Here is a 21995-nt window from a genome sequence, read left to right as displayed (position 1 = left end):
TGGCAATTTGGGTAACCTCTTCAGAGGATGGCATGATAAGAATAGGAGGTAGGAATTCACAAGGCAGTTAGGGTAAAATGACCCCAAGAAAAGTAACCAGTTTCCTGGCTAAAACTTACAATGTCTTTGGGCCCCTTAGCAACCTATTCCATCCCAAAGGCCAAAAATGTGGAAAATATTTGGGAGCTTTTATCTAATCCTTAAAAGATTAGAGTAGCCAAAAGCCCCATAAAAACAATTAAAGAAGAAGAAAGAGTACATGAAGTTACAGGAAAAAAAGTGATGGGGTGATAGATAGGAGTTGGAGGGGAGGGAGTGGGCATGGATTTGATCAAAACACCTTATATGCATGTATGAAATTCTCAGTAAATTATTTGTTTTTAAGAAAATGGTGTATCCATATCAGCCTTAGCCTCAAGCCAGGTCTGTTCTGTTGGACATGTGGGCAATCTGGCTTATAGCCAGGTCTGAAGCATGTATCTGCTGGTAAGGGCGCTTAAGGGACTAGATCCTTGTATCTTGTGAACCATCGACCCCACTGCCCTGCTGTAGCAAACTGAGATGCTTTCTGAATAGAAACTTCAAAATCACACATTGCCGCAGCAATTTGGGGATAAATCACTATTTTATTTTACCAATCCAAGGTCTAATTTACAATGATGTATAGATGCATTATAAGTTGGATGAGTTTTGCGCTTAAGGGACTAGATCCTTGTATCTTGTGAACCATCGACCCCACTGCCCTGCTGTAGCAAACTGAGATGCTTTCTGAATAGAAACTTCAAAATCACACATTGCCGCAGCAATTTGGGGATAAATCACTATTTTATTTTACCAATCCAAGGTCTAATTTACAATGATGTATAGATGCATTATAAGTTGGATGAGTTTTTTTAAATGTTTTATTAAATCAAGAATTTCAAAAAAAAAAAAAAAAGATTGTGCTCCAAAGTTCCTGTGTATTACTTTTGTTTTCTTCATAATCTTTGATTTGAGTGGTCCAATTTCTCTACTTTATCTTAGAGCCTTCTGTGCTCTATTTGATTCAGTTTACTGGCAAGACTTTCTCCTGAAATTGCTAATTGGGTTGTTGAGTATTGAGTTGTTCAGCTCTGTCTTCATTTCAGCTAAAGATTTCTTCAGTATTTTTTTTTTTTTTTTTTTGCCTTTTTGAGACAGGGTCTCCCTGTAGCCCCAGCTGGCCAGGAACTTGACCAGGCTGGCCTTGAACTCACAGAGATCCACTTGTCTCTGCCTCTCCAGTGCTGGGACCAAAGGAGTGTGCCACCATGCCCAGCTTTACTGAATTCAATTTTCCAATTCTGAACTGTCTTTGCCATTTCATTCAGCCATATATTTGTGTTTTCTTGGACTTCACTCCGGCATTTATTCCTTTCCTTTTTGACTTTGACCATATTTATGATTGTTCTTTTAAGTTCTGTGTCATGGAGTTCATCTGGGAAATTCTAATTGCAGAACATTTCTATAACACTAGTGGGTTTTTTGGGGGGGTGTTGTTTTGGCTTTTCATATTTATGTTTTTTTTAACATGACCTAGGCACTTGGACTTCTTTGGTTGGTTGGTTGTTGGATAAGAATGTTTACCCTGCCTTGTTGGGTGGAGGTTTGGTTGTATTTTTGTCTAAGCTTGGTTGGTTTCAGATCAGGTATGAAGAGTTAGTTGATCAATCCTTCAAATACTCAGTGTTGATTTTTGATTGGAGGGACAGGGGTGATTCTAATTTAGTAGTAATGAACAAAGAGTGTAGATGTGACTCCATGCTATTTCTGCCTCTGCCTGGTCTGGTACACTGGATGCACTGTCCCAGCTTTTCCTGGGAGTGTGGAGAAGGCAGCCAGGTGGGAGGATTTCTGGGGAACACATATGGCTGGGCTGGTCCATGAGCTATGCGAACCAAGTTAGGCCTGGGAGTGTGGATAAGATGGCAGGGGTGGGTAAGGTTCTAGCTAACTCACCAGGCTGGAACAGAATATCAGCTGTGAAACCCAGGCAAGGCCTGGGAATGAGGTTTCTGAGGTATTGGTGGGGTTCTGGCTGACTACTCAGGCTGGTCTGGAGACAGAGCTGCATGACTCAAGCTAGGCATGCGAGTGAGGGGTATAATTGCTTCTTTTGCTTGCACACTTTTCCTGTCAGGTATATTCAGGTGTAGTATGGGGGCCTGACACATTGCACATTTCATACCATAGTGGGAGGCCACTTGTGTCCCCTCTCCTGGATGTGATCATGCCTCTGATGCTGTCAGTTTCTTGTTTAACTAATATATTTTAAAAATATTTTGTTTAATAATTTTTTACTTTATGTGCATGATTATATTTCCTGAGTATAGGTAAGTGTACCAATGTAGTGCAATGCCTGCAGAGATCAGATGACATCAGATCCCCTGGAACTGGAGTTATGGACGGTTGTTAGCTGCCATGTGGGTACTGGGAACCGAACCTGGGTCCTCTGCAAGAGCAGTCAGTGCTCTTAACTGCTGAGCCGTCTCTCCAGCCCCTTGTTCAGCCAATATTGATACTCTGAAGAGCACCATATATTCCTTTTACTTTGCATTGATTAAAAAATTAGATTATTCATTTGTAAATCTTGGTCAAAATGATTTTCCTTGGTTCCTTTTTACCATATCCAGTTCCTGTTTTCTCTCATTAAATGAACAGTGCTTGAACCAACCCTCTTTATGTTCTTTCAGCCTGGACAAAGGCAAGTCCCAGCTTGGCCACTCCTCTCTCATGTCCTAAGGACACCTGGCCTCTTGAAGTGAGGCTGGCAAGCTGAGTGCTCAGAATTACCGCAAGGTCTGAATTTCCTGAATCCAGAGCTTGACTCATTTGTGTGAAGCTTTGGGAAGAGACTTAACCCCTTCTCTTCTGTCTTTTCTGGGCTGCCTTCCCTTTCTCGCTGTTAAACACATTGGCTCAGGCCTTTTGAGAGTATTCACTATCTTCCTTTTCAAAAACAAACAATACATTTTTTGGTAGCCAGCAGCCACTGAAAGATGGATCTAAATTCTATGAAGCTTCATCTGAGAATCAGTTCTCATCTGTCAGTGACAACTGTAGACTCAGGATTAAATTAGCTAATTTTTTAAGTCTTTATAAGACAGGGTTTCCCTATAGCCCCAGCTGGCCTGAAACTCATTATGTAGACCAAACTGGCCTCAAACTCACAGAGATCTGCCTGCCTCTGTGATTAAAGGCATGTGCTACCATACCTGGCTCAGGATTTTAATTTTAAAAACTGTGTTGTAGCCTCCCCCATATCTGAGCTTCAAGCAACAGAAGGCCCCAAATCCCAGAAATGGAGGTACTTAAAGCAGCACCTACTCCAACTCACTATGTAGACCAGGCTGGCTTTTAACTCACAGAGATCCCCCTGCCTCTCCCTCCCGCCCTCTCCCTTTTCGTTCTCTCTCTCTCTCTCTCTCTTTCTCTCTCTCTCTCTCTCTCTCTCTCTCTCTCTCTTTCTCTCTCTCTCTCAGCTTAAAATGAAAGCATAATGAGCCTTGTAGGAAAGAGTTGTTTCCCATGAAAAATATCATTGCCCGGGAATTTGAAAGCTTTAACATCATTTGCTGTGACTGGAAGTGTCAAGTGGAAGAGCCTAAAGAACTCCCGCAGAAGCTGTTAGATGGTTTACAATGGTTTTCAGGGTAACCCTGGCTTCCCTGAGCTAGAATCTGGGGATCAAGGATAGGAGCAACAATCACAGAAGTACCTGAAACCACCCAGACTCAACCGTAGGAATCAGTGGGATCATCAGGCATCTTGAGTCCTCTGGTTGGCATCTGTGGTGGCCCCATCCTAGGCAATGGCCAACACTGTGCATGCTCGGCTTTAGATGCCACACTCAGCAGTTTCATAGATGTAAAATTGGGCAGTTTCTAATGGCCACACAAAGGCATCTTGACATCCCCCCCCACCCCTTTTTTTTCTTTCTTGCCTAGGATCTTGTTGAAATCAGAGCATTGTGAGATGTCTTCCCTGCAGCTTGCAGAACTGTCCACGCTGTTTTTCATAGCAGGAATCCACTCCCTGAGGCCAGTGACTCACCACACTGTCCAGCCTGCAGCCCACTTCTTCCACAGCTTGGAGCTAGGAGAGGTGTGCTATGGCTTCAACCCTTTATTTCTGGCCTTTGACCCCAAAGCTATGGTGTATAACGGCATTTACCGCTTGGTTTAGCTATATTTTATCCTTATTACTTATGGTTTCCAAATTTGCCATTATAAATACAGTTTTATTTATAATGCCAAGTAAATATATGTGGCACTTTGGCAGTCACACATGAACATGAACAGAGTGTTAAAGATGGGTCTCACATAGGTTGCTAGCTAAGCTCAAGCAAACTGACCCTCTGCCTGCTTATTTTATGCCTCATGCTGTAAACAAATTAACCCCTCTGATCTACTTCATGCTGTTTTCTGCATTTTGTGTTTTTTTGCTGTTTAAAAATAGTCTCTAAGTACTGGGCTGAAATAGTACATAGTGCATTCAACTACAGGGAATTCATGGCATGTCTTACAGAGAAATTATCTATTCAATAAGCTTCAGACATGACTGATATGCTGTTAGATAAGTTCATTGCTAATGAATTAGTAATTTATATTAAATAAGGTGTCTGCACAGAAACACAAATTAAGAAAGCCTCTAAGTTGATTGGTGAATGGTGGAGGTCCTCAGGAAACCAACCCAGTATTTACACAGCAATGGTTCAGTCATTACCAACAGTGCAAGTGACATTTTATACAATGCAATTTCTGCAAATAAAATGAGTTGTATGTGAAAGGACTTAGGGTTCTTTAAACACGCCAAGTGCCAACTATTGTCTGTGCCTGACGGTGATCTATCTAGCAAGTTTTTCCCAGCTCAGGTACCCACTACTTCCCTTTCGTCCTTGATGTCATAATCCACTAATTCATTTGCCCCTCAGTTTAGGGAGGGTGTGTTTCACCCACAACTCACTGCACACATTCATATAATTACTTTAACATTTGGGGCTAATTTCTAGAGGAAGCAACATCTCAGCATGCAGAATATGCTGATGCAGAAGGGAGGGACAACCCTACACTTCCCTTCCGGGATGAGCAGGCCCCATGAGGAGAAGAGGCACGATTTGACAAGTCTGTTTTTCCTCTTCCCCCTTTTTGAATAAATTTTTATACTTCCTTCTGTCCCATTTGGGAATGGCTCTGGTTTTGGTAATTTGAATGATTTGGGATGGAAAGTACTTGAGGACAAACTATGCTACTACAAATAAGAGGAAAATCTAACAGCAGCTGATGACTGGCTGGAACCTTCCAGGTGAGATAACTGAGAACAGAGATACAAGTGGGCTCTTAGAGAGAAGCCCCTTGCTCACCCTTCTGCCTGACTCCCACAGGGCAACAAAGACCTTATTTGAGATATAGGTTCCAAGGACCGGGTGGAAGAGGGCAGACTGTACTCTTGTTTGACAGCACACGGAGGTGAAGACTTCAAAGTAGAAATCACCAGGCTGCCTATTGAGCCCTAAGGGGCCTTAGGAGTCCCACCGAGTCACCTGAACCGTAGCATGGGGAGGAGCCACAGTTTGCCTTTACTTGACAGGGGCAGAAGAAGCTGACCATCATCCCTGTCAACACAGCCTTGTCTTCAATAAGCTGCTGGGCTGATGGGACCCAATGTAAGTTGGTTACTGGTGTTCGCAGGTAACATCAATGGTTTTTTTTTTTTTTCTTCAAAAGAAGTCTCCCTATCCCCTGGAATTGTCAAGCTCTAGACAGCCACAAATTCACAATGTTTCCATTATGTGAGCAGGATGGAAGTCTACGAACAATAGCAAAAACCTAGAGTATTCCATAATACTTCAGAACCATGGAGATTTGTACCTATAGAAGAACTAAATAATTATCCAAGAGACTGTATTTATACATATGCAGCAAATGCCATGGGCCATTCAGGAAGAGCTTGAAGGTTCAATGTACCGAGACTCAAGTAAATCTCTGGCTTGTTTGGTATAAGTCTATATTATTTCAGAAAAATGCCGTTTATACTTTTCCATAAGGTGCTGGATAGTTGTTAATTTGACACATCTGGAACTGCAACTGGGAAATTTTTATCTGTAGGATTGGCCTCTGGGCATGTCTGTGAGGCAATTTCTTGATTGTTGAGTGATGTGGGAGGGCCCAGCCCACTGTGGGTGGTGCTACCCCTGGGCAGGTGGTCCTGGGTTGTATTGCAGGCTGAGCACAGGCTGGAGGAGCAAGCCAGTAAGCGGTGTTCTTCATGATCTGTGCTTCAGGTCCTGTCTCTAGGTTCCTCCATGAGCTCCTGCTTGGCTTCCCTCCATGATGGACTGTGAGCGATAAGTTGAAATAAACTCTTTCCTTCCCAAGTTGCTTTTAGTCTATCACAGTGTTTATCACAGTGATAGAGAAGCAAACTAATACACACTCTGTCCACATTCTAGATGGGCATGTCCTTTCCTGACACCTGGCCCATCTACAGGTGATTATCAAAGTAATCCTTGAGTCAAGGGATAGCTATTCAAAGAACACATAACTATTTATGAAATTCTGGAACACTAACATAGAAGACACTCTTAGGGCATACTATGACTGGTAGATGTAGCTAGATATTTGCCTAACATCCACTCTTTCACAGGGGCAGCCTGCCCAGCCCCAGGTGGCAGCCATATTGGTGTATGCCAGTGGCTTCAGTGGCTTTCTGCCTCCTCAGCCTCTTACAGCTCTGGATGTTACATGATCCAGAGCTTGTTGTTTCCAGAAACCAATATGGTTAAGGACTGCACCTGTAGTGCTTTCTGGGAAATCTTTCACTGTCCTGATAAGAAGGCCGGTGTGTTCTACATAAAACCCGCCCCCGCTTCCTTTGGCCTTCACTATGTTAGGAGATATTTTATAAGGAAGAGAGCAAGCTGCAGAATGCTGTACAGATACCAGCTCTGATACGGTTGGACTGCTCAACTGACTTCCAGACCCCTGTGTGAAAAAGCAAGTCCTTACAGGGAAGGCCTATGTGAAATGTTCTATTATTTGCAGCTAAATTATTCTTACGAGGCACAAAGAAACAAAGGATAACTTTACTTGAAACACAGAGGCAGTGCTTTCCTCCTGTGTTCCTCAGAAGACTTTGAATGATGGTCTTTCTTGGAAGGAGAAATCCTGGGACTGCAAGATAGGGTGACTTAAGATGAAGTCACAAAGAAAGCCCAGCATCTCAGTGCCTCAGGACCTATGAAGCAGAGGGTGGACCCTGCCCTCAGGTGGCCTGCTGCACAGTCTTTGTGTATGAATAATCCAAGCTGAGCAGAGTGGGAAGTCAAGAGACTGACAAATGCCACTGTAGGACTAGATCCTCAAAGCTACTGACCACATATGTCAACTTAAATTTAAATCGATGATCTGTGTAGTGGCTGTTACCTCAGCAGACAGCCAGTGCCTCTTCCAGCCTCCCTCTGGCACAGGGGCTGGGAACTCAGGGGACTGCCTGAGAGCACCCGGTTCCTGCCTCCCCGCGGTGCTATCAGAATACCTGAAAGCAAATCCTGAATCCTTCACTCCCGAGTCCAGCCTTGGCAGACAGAAGAAAAATGAGGAGGAACCCAAATAGGAGGACGCTTTCGGAAGCTCTCATCAAGAAATTCAAGTGGACTCTCATATGAACATTTGAAATTTGTCCTGTTCTGACTTTTTTCTAGTTCCTTGTCTAGAACTTATAATGCTAATTACTCTTACCTTTACTTCTCCTTCACAGCTCCTATTCATGATACAAGGACTTTCTTTTCCCCCTACAGATGAGAGTTATGCAATTTGGGAGTCTTTTAGACCCACTGAAGGGGTACTCCAGTTGCCTCACCCTGCATCCCTGATCTGCGTGGAAGAAGCCAGAGCGGTCTGCGTCCCTATTCCCCATCAGCAATTTGGGTAACCTCATCAGAGGATGTTGTGGTAAGAATAGGAGGTAGGAATTGGGTAGGCAGTTAGGGTAAAATGATCCCAAAGAGAAGTAGCCAGTTTCTTGGCTAAAAGTCAAAATGTCCTTAGGCCTCTTAGCAACACACTCCGTTCTTTGGAACAAATGTTCTTTGGAGCTCCATTCTTTGGCCAAAAATGTCGAAAGTATTTGGGATCTCTTATCTAATCCTTAAAAGATTTTAGGGTTACCTCTTCAGAGGGGGGAATGTTAGAGTAGCAAAAAGCCCTATAAAAAAAGCAGAAAGAGTACATAAAGTTATTAGAAAAAAGTGATGGGGAGATATGGGAGGAGTTGGAGGGGAGGGAGTGGGCATGGATTTGATCAAAACATCTTATACACTTATATGCCTGTATGAAATCCTCAATAAATTATTTTTAAAAAGTAATATGAAAGTGTATACATGTATTACTGCATCTTTGTGCAATCATATTTATAAATGTTTTATGAAATTATATACTCAAAGGTAATATGTTAACTAGGAATAAATTCATGTGTTTTGAATTAGAAAAAAAATTTAAATCGATGTTAATTGAAATGAAAAATTCTGTGTCTTATTTATTAATCAGTGAGGTAATCAGTAGTCATGGTTCAAGTGCTCAACAGCCACTTATGGCTAGTGGCAACTCTATGGGGCAGATTTGGAACACTTTCATTGTCATTCAGAGTTTTATTAGACAGCATTACCTTACAAAAGGGTAGCAAAATTTTTCTGCTGAGGACCAGGTAGGTGTATGTTTATTTTAGTTTTTTTAATGGTGTGTGTGTGTGTGTGTGTGTGTTGTGTGCATGCGGGTGTATGAAGAGGCCAGAGGGGACACTGGTTGTCTTTCTCTATCTCTCTGTCTTATACCTCTGGGGCAGGGTCTCTTATAGATATGGAAGTTCACCTAGGCTGCCTGGCCAGTGAGCTTCTAGGTGCTACCTGTATCCACTAGACAACACTGGGGTTACAGGCTCAGGCAGTCATGGCCGTTTTTTATATGGGTGTTGGAGATTTGAATTTAGGTCATCATGTTTACATAGCAAGTGCTCTTACCCACTGAGCCATCTCCCAGCTCTAAAACTTTAATTTAAAAGCAAGGTGGGAAGAAGCTGGGCATGGTCGCTGAGGCCTGTAATCCCAGAACACGGGAGCCTGGGGCAGGAGGACCTGAGTTCAAGGGCTGCCTGGTCTATATAAAAAGTTTCAGGCCATCCTGGACTACAGTAAGACTTGGTCTCAAACAAACACCCCACCTAAACCAAAAACCAACCAAGAACAACACAAACGAGCAAACAAAATAGCAGGCTTTGGCCTGCTGGCTAATTCTGTTCTCTAATGTTATCTACTGAGATGTTGGACTTCTAACGTAAGATATTACAGTCTAATCCAAATGTAAAGGCTTATAACTTACATTTTAATCTTTCTTTTAGTTGAAAGAACACTCGCTTCAGACTGATATGTAATTTTAAAGTAATCTTATTAGTTTATAAATTCTTTGTCTCTTGGTCTTTCCTCAAGCTGTAATAACATCTTGACAGTAACTAAAGTGCCCAGGTGGTGAGCCTGTTGAGGCCTTAAAACTGGCCCAAAAGATCAGAGAGAATTTAATTAGCTGTGCAAATACTACCCATGATCTGATTTAGGCTAGTTTGATAATGTCTGCTGAGTCATTAGCTGGACTTTTCAGAGACCGCCCATGCCTGGACCAGAGGGCAGAAGGAAGGACTATTAACCAGCCTCTTGATCTTGGATAACGAATTCACGTGATCAGGCTTGTGCTTTCTAATAGCATGTAAAAGTTAGGTTAGCAGCCTGCGGTACTGAGTCAGGGCAGGCACCCTGGCATGCTCACTTTTCACTAGCCGATCTTGCCCTCTGCTGGGTGCCTGTGGTGTCTGCATGGTGAGCTCTCTCTATGCTCCTTTCCTGCTTTTCCACCCTTGATTCAGCACAGCTGCCTGCCCAGGCCTGGTCCTCCAGTACCATGCTCTAAGCTGCAGAATTTCATTCCTGGTCAGTTGAGACACAGTGAAGAGAGGGGATTTATAAAGTTCCTTCACTTATGTTATTTTATGACAATGAAATAGTCACACTCTATCATAGATTATAATTCGCCTTTAATCCCAGCACTTGGGAGGCGGAGGCAGGCGGATCTCTGTGAGTTCAAGGCCAGCCTGGTCTACATAGTGAGTTCCAGGACAGCTGGGGCTACAGGGAGACCCTGTCTCAAAAAGACCCCCCCCCCCAAAAAGCTTTTAATCACCAGAGAATATAAAAACATAAGCAGGACTTGTACACACCAACTTCAGGACAGAGGTATTTGCAATGTTTTATTTACTAATAAGGATGAATTAACAGCAGCATGACAAAATACATATCTTTGATCCTGGTGGAGCAGATACCACAAAACAATACAAATTAAGCTAGTTGGAAATCTTGAGATGAAATCATCCTAGGCTTTGATCCAGAACCTGGTGTATTCAAGAGAGAAGGGAGGGAGATTCATAGAGACCACATGAAGACAGGGGCACCCACACCCATCACATGTAGGAAGCACTAATTGGATTCAGTGGTTATAAAAAGAAGAAAAGAAGGAGGAGGAAGAGAGGGGAGGGGGGAAGGAGGGGGAGGAGGAGGAGGAGAAGGAAGAGGAGGACATGGAAGAGGAGGGGGAGGACTGGTGAGATGGCTCAGAGGGTAAAGGCACTTGCTTTGAAAGCCTGGAGACCTGAAATCAATCTCCAGAACCCATGTAAAGGCAAGAGAATTGACTCCACAAAGTTGTCCTCAGACCTCCATGGGGCTCAAGGGATGCAGTCACAGCCTCAGAGAGCCAGGACTCCCTGGGAGCCCAGAAGTGCAATGGTGAGGCAAGTGAGGATTCCGGCTAAGCCCCTGCCCCTGCCTTAGCTTTGGGCTGCAGGCTTCCAGACTGCAAAGTTGGGGTTGTTTCACCTCATCACGTTTGTGGTGATTTGTTGCAGTACCCCTAGGATGCTACAGCAGGGTTGTCTTTCTTGTTATCCCTGCCCAGTTATTCTCTAGTTCACTCCTCACCAACTACAGTGCCTTTCACGGATGAACAAGCTACGTTCGGACCTGTGCTTGGAACTTAGCCTCTTTCCCAGTACGTTCCAGTGACAATGATCATAGTCCAAGACAGTCATCCACTGATTCATTTAGAATTCACATAGCATAGCATTCCTAAAGTTTATGAGTCAAGGAATATTTTCACAGGGATTTGTTTAACATCTTATCATAGCACAGTGGTGGCCTGAGTTCTGGACTGCAGTTCTTCAGTGTATGGAATAGAAGAAAGGCCATTTTACTATCTTCTGGGATGCAGAATCAACCAGGCACATAGATATTGAAATAGAATTTGTATTTAATACTCTGTGAAGTTCATCTTTTTCAAGAATTTGGTTAATCACATTAATTCTCATTTGGATTATTCGATGAATAGCTAATTCTCTTGTAATCCAAAGACACTGACATTTTAAGAGAATACTTTTATATATGCTACTTTTCATTCCTACATTCTGAAAAGTTGGACTGATTATTTTTGCATTTATTTATTTATTATTTATTGTTTCTCTCTCTCTCTCTTTCTTTCTGTATGTTATGTGTGTGTGTGCGTGTGTGTGTGTGTGTGTGTGTGTAGTTCACCTTTTGGGAGCTAGTTTTATTCTCTGTGGGTCCCAGGAATCAACTCAGGTCATCAGGATTGACAGCTAATGCCTTGCCTGCTGAGCCATCTCACTGGCCCTGTTTTTTTGGAATATTTATTTATTCTTTGACAATTTCCATACATGTATACAATATAGCTTTAAAATTTATTTATTAATTTTATTTTATGTGTATGAGTGTGTTGCCTGTATGTATATAAGTGCTTCTGTGTTGTGCAATGCCCACGGAGGTCAGAGGAGGGTGTCAGATTCCCCTGGAACTGGGGTTTCAGATGCTTAGCTGAAATGTAGGTGCTGGGAATTGAACTTGGGTCCTCTATAAGAGTAGCCAGTGATCTTAACTGCTAAGTCATCTCTTCAGCCCCTATATGATATATCTTGATCATATCTACCTCCAATTTCCTTCTTCCACTTCCCCTACCCCTCAACCCATCTCCCTTCCACCTTCATGATTACATTTATTTAGTTAGTTACTTGTGTGTGTGTGTGTGTGTGTGTGTGTGTGTGTGTGTGTACATGTCATTGTGCCAAGTGGAGGTCAGAGAACAACTCTGTGGAGTCTGAGGATTGATCTCAGGTCTCCAGGCTTTCAAAACAAGTGCCTTTATCCTCTAAGCCATCTCACCAGCCCTCCTCCATTTCTCCCTCCCTCCCCCCCTCCTCCTCCCTTTCCCTCCTCCTTCCCCCTCCACCCGCCTTCTCCCATAAGCCCCTCCCTCGTCCATGCTGGAATGTTGGCTGACTTGACCTTGTGCAGGTAACCGGCTGCTGTGAGTTCATGAGTGCAATACCCATATTGTGTCTAGGAGTCACCACTGCACAGCACTCTTCCCCATTACATTCTTTCCACCCCCTCTCCATGACTTTCCCTGAGCCTTGGGGGAGGAGTTGATATAGATGTCCTGTTTTGGGCTGAGAACTCAGCAGTACATTATTCTCAGCACTTGACCAGTTATGAGTCTCTGCATTAGCTGATAAATACTGCAGAGTGAAGCTTCTCTGGCCAAGGCTGAGAGGGACATTTATCTATGCAGATAAATGTAAATATCTAGAAGGCTGTTTGCTATTTAGTAAAATAGCAGTAGTGGGTTCTCCCCTGGGGCCTATGACCTCCTAGCCATGGGTTTTTCACCAGGCATGAATTCCTTCCTGTGGAGCCTCAAATCTAAAGATGGTTGTTTGCCCCCATAATAGTTATGCTACTGTTGTACCGGTGGGCACATCTTGCCTGGCATGACAGTATTGTAGCATGCAGGGTTCACTACTGGGTTAGACTGCTGACAATTTTTCTCTCCCAGCAACTTGCACTATGGAAGTTAGCCAGCAGGGATGAAGTCTCCCGGTCAGTTCCAGATTGATTGCGCTATGCTGGACTGATTCTTAATGCACCATACTTAAAAACAGTCATTTTATCAGAATGATGCAGTGTTTGCAGTGCTTGGTGGCCTGAGGACCAGAGTAGCACTGACCATGGGTTAGGGGTGTTGGTGAATGACCCAGGCAGGGTCTATTATAGGAGAGCAAGAAAAGGGAAACTGGGTCTAGGATCAGGCATTGAACCAGGCAGAGTGGCCTCTCATCCAGGAGGACATGTGAGAAATGAGTCTCCTCACTGGAGAACTGAGTCTGAACTGGGAACCTGGAGAGAGGTTAGGCCACTCCTGCACCAATAGTCTACTGAGGAGAAGAACAGAAAGGTTTGCCCTAATCAACTAGCCACCGATATCCCTTTCAAAAAGTTGAAATTACATGTTTAAATCACAAAATCAAATGAAACAATCTAAATACGTGTAAAGAACAAGGGAAAATATTCCTTCATCTTTTGCTCTCTCATACCCTTGAGGTAACAAAGTAAATCATAGCTGGTGCTTATCCTCGGCACCCACAGCTACAAGGACAGATGGTCCTCACTGTGGGTAGGAGTGGGATGTGCGCAGAGTGCTTGGAATGCAGCTGCAAACATAGAACCTGCATTCACATTTGCTGTTTTTACTATTGATCTCTCTGGGTTTGTTTCTGCAAACATGAGGATACTGTAAATATTTTGTGAGAACATTTGTTCACCCCGTTGTACTTCTGACTGGGTGACATGAATGTGGATTTCATATACTCTCTTTAACAGTCACCTAGCATCCTCTTGTGTGGACTCACTGAACTTTATTCAGTCTTTTTTTTTTTTAAAAAATGACTAAACATTTAGCTCCTAATCTTCAGATTTCTGATATTACAAATAGCCTCTGCAAACATTTGTAGTTATCAGTGCCTTTAGTTTTCATACCATTAGATTCCCCAAAGCGGGACGGACTACAGAAAGGGAATGCATTTAGAAGTGATCTCCGATTGCTTTCCAAACAGGACTGCACATCTTGCCAACCAGATGGGAGTATTTTCTCTTGCTGAGCTCACTTGTTTTTCTCATTTCTGTAGCCTTTAGGAATTTTTCTGGGTCTTAGAAGAGTCCCCTGGGCTTTGGTTTATAAGTCAACCTCTGGAAATGGATAGACCTGTTTTAAATCCTGGCTCTGCCAATTTCTAGTTTTGTGGTCTTGAGAAAGTTTGTTTATTTTCTAATGCTCAGTCTTACCATCTGTAAAACTATTGAAATTATTAAATAAAATCATTCATATAAAAACATTAATAGCTAAGAGGACTTAACACAAGGTAGATATTATAACTGATAAAGTTAGAAAGGGTGGGGGATGGAACTGTGGATTCATTACTATATGATTCTTCTTGATCATCAAGTGGTCACAAACTTTAATTAAATTACCAATGAATTTAGAACCTATGTTTAAAGTGTAATTATTAATGCATACCAACTGTGCATATTACTGGGATTCACTGCCATTTCCATATGTGCATATATTATGCTTTGGCTGTATCCCTCTTCCTAACATCTTCGTCCCCTCCTCCACTCTTTCTCCCCTCTTCCTCAACTATTTTACAAGTTTTAAGATTTAAAAAATGCTAGATTTCAAACATGAAAGAAAACAAGCGATGCTTTTCTTTCTGTGTCTGACTTATTTTCCCCAACATGGTAATCTTTAGTTCTGCCGATTTTCCTGTGAATGTTATAATTTTGTTCCTTAGGGCTGAACAAATACCGTTGTGAGTACGTATGTTATATTTTCCCTATCTGTCCATTTGCTGGTAGAGAACTAGGAGATTTCATACCTTGGCTATTGTGAGTAGCTATGATGAGTCTGAGCTTGCAGGCATCTCTTTTGTATGTTGTCTTCATTCCCTTCTGGTGTGTGCACAGGAATCTACAGCTGGATCATGGAGTAGCTCCATTTCAGTTTTATGAAGAAGCCCATACTGATTTCCAGTATGGGGCTTTGTGCATGCTAGGTAAGCAGTCTGCCAACTGAACCACATCCTCAGCTCCCTTTGTACATTTCTTAAAATTTGCACTTATTTATATATGGGTAGGAGTGTGTGAATGTGTATCATGGTGTGTGTTTGTGCACGCGTGTGTGTGTGTGTGTGTGTGTGTGTGTGTGTGTAGGTTAGAAGACAACTTGCAGGAGTTGGTTCTCTTCTTTCATCATGTGGGTCCTGGGGATGGAACTCAGGTTTGGTGGCAAACCCCTTTGCCCACTGAGTCATCTTGCTGGTCCCTGTACATTTTCTTTTGAGAAATTTCTTTTCAAATCATTTGCTTATTTATTGGTTGGGTTACTTGTTCTCTTGTTGTTCAATTTTTTGAGTTCTTTATTCATTCTAGATATTAGTTTCATGTCAGATACACAGCTGGAAAAGATTTTCTCCCATTCTGATTGCTTCTCTTGTTCTGCAGAAGTTTATTAATTTAGTGTATCCTATATATCAATTTTTGCTTTTATTTTCTGAGCGATTATCATTGTCTTGAAGTGTTTCCACTCACCTTTTTCTTTAGTAGTTTTAAAGTTTTGTTCTTTTCTTAAAGTTTATTTTATTTTATGTGTATAAATGTTTTGCTTGCACGTGTGTATGTGCGCACTATTTGCAGGCCTGGTGTCCATGGAGGCCAGAAGAAGGTGTCAGATCTCCTGGAAATGGAGTTACAGACAATTGTGAGCTACCATGTAGGTGCTGGGAACTTAACCTGGGTCCTCTACAAGAGCAGCCAGTGCTATTAACCACCGAGTTATCTCTCCAGTCCCAAATCTATGTTCTTACATTAGAATCTTACCCACTTTGAGTTGATATTTGTGCAGGGTGAGAGGTAGAGATCTGCTTTCAGTATTCTTTGATTTCCCAGCATCTTTTGTTGAGAAAAGCAAAAGATTTCTGGCTCTTCTATGCTTCCCATTCACATATATGTTTATGTAGGTGCCAGTGCTGTGCTGTCATTGATACTGTTTTTCTCGAGTGTATTTTAGTTCATGACTTCTTGGGCTATTTTGAGTCTTTTTGCTTCCATACTAGCTTTAGGATTTTTTCTAATTGTATAAAAATATATATAATGTTAGGTGAGGAGTGCATTGAATCTGTAGATCACTTTCAGTAGTATTAGTGAGATCTATTTTAACAATATTAATTCTGCTGACCCATGAACATGGGAGTGTAGTGTCCTCTTCAGTTTTTTTCTTCAGTGTTTCATAATCTCCACCGTAGAGGTCTTCCTTGGTTGGGTTGTTTAAAGGCTATTGTGAATGGGATTGTTTTCTTGATTTTTTTTTTTCCCCTCAGTGGATTCAGTATTGGTGTTTCTGATTTTCTTTGTTTGTTTTTTTTGAGACAGAGTCTCCCTATAGGCCTGGCTGGTCCGGAACTCTCTACATAGACCAGGCTGACCTCTACCTCACAGAAATCTGCCTGCCTCTGCTTGCCGAGTGCTGAGATTAAAGGTGTGCACCACTATGGCCAGTGTGCTGATTTTTGTATGTTGATTTTTTGTTTTGCAGTCTTTATTTGTCTAGCAATCCTGAAAGACTTTTGGTGGAAGCCGCAGAGCTCTCTAAGTACCGAATCCTATCGTTTATAAATAGTGATTGTGCTGGACTGCTTTACTTGTCAGCTTGACACACCTGCGTGGAGGGACCCACAACTGAGGAATTTCTGCCGTAGGACTGGCCTGTGGCCATGTCTGCTGGGCATTTTCTTGATTGTTGAGTGATGTGGGAGGACCCAGCCCACTGTGGGTGGTGCCATCCCTGGGCAGGTGGGTCTGTGTTGTATAAAAAAGCAGATTGAGGGCTGGAGAGATGGCTCACCGGTTAAGAGCACTGACTGCTCTTGCAGAGGACTCGGGTTCAATTCTCAGCACCCACATGGAGGTTACGAACCGTCCTTAACTCCAGTTCCAGGGGAATCCAAAGCCCTCTTCTGATCTCTGTGGCATTGCACGACACGGGTGCATTCACATACATGTAGGCAATGCGGTCATACACATAAAATAAAAATAATGAATAAAATATATAAAAAAAGAAAGCAGACTGAGCACAGGCCAGGGGAGCAAACCAGTAAGCAGTGTTCCTCCAGGTTCCTGCCTTGGCTTCCCTTGATGATGGACTGTGAGCTGTAGCCAGTTTCTTCCCCCAGTTTGTTTTGGTCAGTGTTCTTATCACAGCAACAGAAAGTAACTAGGACAGTGATCATTTGACTCCCTCTTTTCCTATTTGTTCTTTTTATTTCTTTCACTTGCCCAGTTTTTCTAGCTGAAATTTCAACTACCATATTGAATTAGAATGCCGAGAGTGAGCACTTTGTCTTGCTCCTGATTTTAAAGGCAATGCTTTCAACATTTCCTCATACTGCATGATACTGGCTGTGGGTTGGTTAGATACGGCCTTTTACTATGTTGTGGTGTGATCCTTCTCTACCCAGCTTATTCAGGGCTTTAATCATGAGAGGATGTTGAATTTTATCAAAGGCATTTTCTGCATCTATTGAGATAATCATGAAGTTTAAAAAAATAGTTACTTTATTTTAAATTATGTGCATGTTTGTATGTGTATTGGGGGGAGGTTTGCACTTATGAGCACAGGTGTCTGAGGAGGGCAGAGGCATCAGATCCCCTGGAGCTGGAGTGGCTGTGACCAGTGTGGTGTGGGTGCTGCGAAAAACTTGGGTCCACTGCAAGAGCAGTACGTAGTCTTAATCACTGAGTCATCTTTCCAGACCCAGGGAAGTTTTTCCCTGATTTTTATATGCTGAATTATATTTTATTGATTTGCATATGTTAAACCATCCTTGCATCTTGGAATCAAACCAATTTGATCATTTTAATATGATATTGAGGGGCTTGAGAGATGGCTCAGTGGTTTAGAGCACTGGCTGCTTTTGCAAAGGAGCAGGGTTTGGTTCCCAGCACCCACATGGCAACTAACAACTCCAGCTCCAGGGGGTCTGATGCCATCTTCTGACCTCTGTGGGCACTGTATGACACGGGTGCACTTACATGCATGCAGGCAATACACTCATACACATAAAATAAAATAATAAATAAGAGAAATGTGTTGTTGAATTTGTAAAATATATCTATTTGAACCCTTCCTTCCTTCCTTCCTTCCTTCCTTCCTTCCTTCCTTCCTCCCTCCCTCCTTCCCTCCTTCCTTCCTTCTTTCCTTCTTTCCTTCCTCTTTCTCATTCACCAGCCAGTTTTATTTACTGATAAAACAAGTTCAAAACCCTGGACAACAGCTCTGAGCTCTGACTCTCTCCCACCACATGCTATGAAGCTGTCCTTGTGAGACCAAACCTTACATATCCTCCACATATAGACGCACTTGAATCTCTACACCAACTCTGTGAGGTAGCATCATTACCCTTTCTCCATGATTCCATTTGACAGAAATTGAGACATTCATTAAATAAACAGCAAATCACATGGGGAATTCAGGCTAGGCCTGGAGTCTGAACACAAAGACTGGACTGGTCAGAGTGAAGGCTGGAGCTCTCTAGGTGGGAGGGTCCTGAGGCAACCAGTGCCAGGAGCGTGGGGCCTGCTCTGAACCCTCCACAGTGAACTGTTTTAGCTTATGAAGGAATTTTATTTTATTTCCACATATTGATGTTCAGAAACTTTTACTGTGAAGTGCTGGTAGCCATCCCTGCCCACTGGAGTTATCAGGACTTTTCTGGCACCCAGGTGAGCTCTTCTTGGTACTTCTGGCAATACAGATCTGTAGGACAGATTCACCCGTGGAATGCTTAGAAGCCCAGATGATGTTCCTGAAGCCTTGTCCTGCCTCACTGACCACAAAAGCTGTCTGTTCTGGGGAGACCTGGCATTTCTGGGATGCCTCCTGTGGCCTTTTCTACTATCAGTCTGCCCCCCCACCCCTGAGCCCTGTATGCTGGCAGTTAATGATGTGAATTTTGAGGTGGAGTTTGTCACCTGTTGGGGACTGGCTTCCTTCCCCAGGCTTGTACTGTGGGAAGGAACCATCTGAAGGCTGTTGTGGCTGTGTGGAAAGGAGGGCACCAGCCTGGCCTGCAACTCCCACCATGTTCCTGTGGCTGCCTTTTGATGGCCTGATTGTCAATCTTCTGGGCATCTCCTTGACGGTCCTCTTCACCGTGCTACTGGTTTTCATCGCAGTCCCTGTCATTTTTGGAGTCTGCTTTGGTATCTGAAAGCTCTACATAAGAATATTGTTCAAGAGCTTTGCCTGGGCTACCTTGAGAATTTAGGGAGGAGCCTAGGAGAAGCAGCAGCTTTACAAGCTCTACACCAATGGGTCATTGTAGAAGATCCCAGTTCACTGAAAGAAGAGATCAAAGAAACTCATAGAAATGGTGGTAACAGGCCCTGGATAGGTGTCAGAGTTTGAACTCTCATACAGTTTGTACTCTTGCTGGAAAGGAATGGAGACTGTTATGGGAGACAAGGAGACAAAGAGATTCTCAGTGGAGGAGTTGGAGTCTAGGAACCCACTGAACAGAACCAATGGACTAACGTTTAAAGAGATTTATTATTGTTGAAGGATTTATTAATTAGTCTCTCCCTTTAGATACCCTATCCACCAAATAATCGTATTTGAAGCATTACTTTAAGAATTAGGAATTTGTCAGTTAGCATAGCTTAAGCAGAGCTGTAGGAACAAACAGCTCTAAAATCTTAGTCACCTAAAATAACAAAGAATTAACTCCTGTTGTCACTACTTATACACTGAGGGGTAGTCTTGATTTGTGACCCAAAATGACTGACCCAAAGTTCTGTTTGGCAATGGGGAAAGAATATATGATAACTGAATTTAAAATGGACTCTTAATGTTTGACAAGCACATAATGCATGCCCATTGAAAATATTTATTTATTTATACTTTATATGTATGAGTGTATTACCTGCATATAAGTGCACCACAGGCATGTAATGCCTGTGGAGACCAGAAGAGGTCATCAGATCTCCCTGGAACTAGAGTTACTGATGACTGTGAGCTGTCATGTGGGTGCTGGGAACTGAACCTGGGTCCTCTGCAAGAGCAACCCATGCTTGTAACCACTGAGTCATCTCTGGAGCCCATTTCTGCTCCCTTTTAATTGACCAAAGAAATCTACAACCAGGAAGTACCACCATATTATGTACCAGGTAAGAGAGAGTCTATCTGTGAATTGTCCTGGCCACTATATAAGACAAAGATGAAAAGGACAAAGCTTTTACTTTGAAGGAGCTATCAGCAAAGGAAGGGGTTTCAGACAAATAATTTAAATTTGATGGTAGATACAGTAGGGACTCAGAGGAAGGAAATATTGATTCTTGATGGTATGTAGAGTTGGGAATGTTTTCACAGATATTGCTATTTGAGCTGTTTCATATTTTTATTTAAAAATTTAAAAACATAACTAACATAACAAAACTGTTATCGTGATTGTTTTTACATTGTCTCTTCCTGATATTTGCATGTCCTTCCCAACTGGGCTGACTGCTGACTGAGACTATCTTCTTTTTAAACTCAAATTTCATATCCAGTAATATAATTTCTGAATATTCATGAGCATGCTTATATATAAACATGAATATATAATAGTATATATGTATATTAAGTCAATGATTCAACTACTGTTCACCAATATTCGTCTACAAAATTGTTTCATCTTGAAAAACTGAAACTCTATATCCATTAAATAAATCTGCATTTCCCCAGCCCCTGCCTGCCCTCTGGTATCCACAATTCTTCACTTTAATTCTGTGATCTTAATTACCATAGATACTTCATACAAATGGAATGATATCATATTTGTTTTTTTGTGACTCAGCATAATGTCCTCACATTTTATCCATGTCACTGCATGTGTCAAAATTTCCTTTTATTGTGGCAGGATAATATTCCATTGAATATATGTACCACATCTTGTTGATCCATTCATCTGCTGTTGGATTTGCGGGCTGTTTCCATCTTTTGATCATTGTGAATGGAATTGCTATGAATGTGAGTATATAGATACTTGCTTGAATCATTGATTTCAGTTCACACACACACACATTCAGAAAAGAAATGACTGGATCTGAAGTGTGAATTTTGAGGGATGAGAAGTTCACCATACAGTCTAGTTAGGAAAGACATGAAAGTCATGAGAAGGACCCATGCCCAGTCTGGGAACTGAGAGGGTTCTGAGAACTAGGAGCAGCAGTTTGTTATGCTTGGAAGACAAAATGATGCAGGAGTTTTTGGAGTGAGACAGGCCAGAGGGTGGAGACACAGGGGTTGACTTTCAGGCAAAGATCTCAGGGAAACTCCTTAATGATAGCTCAATATAGGGCCTGGAAGGTTCACAGAGACACCTTCCAAAAGAGTTTAAGTAACTTTCCCCTAACCAATCCATTTCAAAAAACTTCACATGCATTCACTATTTTGTTGACACTTATAAAACTACCTAATGATGGTTGTTTAAACAGAAAAAAAATAGAGGAGAAAATTCCTATAAGCTTTCCAAGTTTTGATTTTTTTAAATGGCTCCACAGACTTCCTGCATCATTTTCCAATTAAATAAAATACAGTATTAGGCGCTGCTGTCACAAGTGGCCAAATTACTTTTCTTAATCGGCCACCTTTATACCCTTCCTTTTCTGCTGCTAGAAATTTAATATTTTTTGCTGCCAGAAATTTACCAGCATTAAGTACAAGCAAGCAGCAGAGGAAGTAGATGCAAGTTTTCCAGTAGATGTTCACTTGACACTCATGCCAGCTCCATTCTGAGGACTCAGGGAAAATGTTATCAACACTTACAAAGGGAAAAATGTGCCAGCACTTCATTAGGGACCAACTGATCCGAGATAAACATATATTAAAGGTTCTTGTAAACACCAATTGCTGAGGGAGAGCATGAGAGAGAGAGAGAGACAGAGAGAGAGACACAGAGAGAGAGACAGAGAGACAGGAGAGAGAGACACAGAGAGA

The sequence above is a fragment of the Nannospalax galili genome, unplaced genomic scaffold, assembly GCF_000622305.1.
Source record: "Nannospalax galili isolate Female #2095 unplaced genomic scaffold, S.galili_v1.0 scaffold195, whole genome shotgun sequence".
Taxonomy (NCBI): domain Eukaryota; kingdom Metazoa; phylum Chordata; class Mammalia; order Rodentia; family Spalacidae; genus Nannospalax; species Nannospalax galili.
Note: the sequence above shows the minus strand (reverse complement) of the source record.